Below are 1,171 nucleotides of genomic sequence, written 5' to 3' on the forward strand. Positions count from 1 at the left end.
ACTGCCAGCATTTCTTACTGAAGGAGGTACATTTTTTTTCTCTCTGCAGATTATTTAATCCTTGGGGTGGGGTGAGGGGGCAGGGGGAAGTTCTTTGTTTTTTTATTTTATTTTATTTTATTTTTATTGATTTAAGTTTTATTGCATTATGATGAGAAAAGATACATGATTTCAATTTATCTGAATTTGTTAACACTTAAAAATATTTTAAGTAAATAGAATTAAATCACATTCTTGTTTCCCTTTTGTACCCCAACTCCTCCCAGACCCCCCTTCAACACCTACAATACCTTTTTTGTCATATTCTTTAAAATTTATAAAATATTATAACAATAAAAATGAGTATTATTAAAGTTGTTTGATATAAAACAACAATCAATTTAACAGACTTATGTAGATGTTTGTCTACAGCAATACTGAAAATACATATGGTTTTCTCAATATAAATTTTAAATAACTCCAAACATATTAACTGTGTATTTTAAAATAATGCATCACTACTAGTATTTTTTTAAATGAACATAAATATATAAAGTCTCTTTGTTTGTTTGTTTGTTTGTTTTGTATTTAGTAGAGCTTGAAATCTCTGGTCTTACTGTGGTACAAGCCCAAAATAAGAACAATTTTTAGACATTGGATTTCATTGTAATAAGGCTGTACTTCAATGACTCTCACATCTCCAAAGGATTTTACCTCCACTGTAGCCAAGCTGAGAGTTGACAGTTCTGCTGAGCCAAGGAATGAGTTATAGGCACGATTTTTGGATACAGACTTCCTGCTATAGTCAAATCTAATTGACTTGAGTGAGTGACTTTATTCTTAGCCCACAGAGAACAGGTTACATTCATTTATGAAATGGTGTGTGTATTAAGATGGTCTATCCACAAAGTCATTCACCAACTGTTTCAATGAACAGTAGTTCTGCTTGAAGGGTGGCACAGATATTAGGTGAGGGTAAGAATCTGGTTCATTGGCTGTGATAATTTAAAAAAGCATTCATCTCAGAGAGAGTAACTTATAAAGCCCTCTTCTTCAAACTTGATACAATAGTTACAAACATCAAGCAAAGCATTCAGTTTCACTCTTTGTTGTTCTCTTAAAAGCCACCTCCCAAGTTAATTGTCTACATTTCTTTTGGTTGTATAAATACTTTTGAAATATGTAAGCTGTT

Source organism: Mastomys coucha, unplaced genomic scaffold (genome assembly GCF_008632895.1).
Source record: "Mastomys coucha isolate ucsf_1 unplaced genomic scaffold, UCSF_Mcou_1 pScaffold14, whole genome shotgun sequence".
Taxonomy (NCBI): Eukaryota; Metazoa; Chordata; class Mammalia; order Rodentia; family Muridae; genus Mastomys; species Mastomys coucha.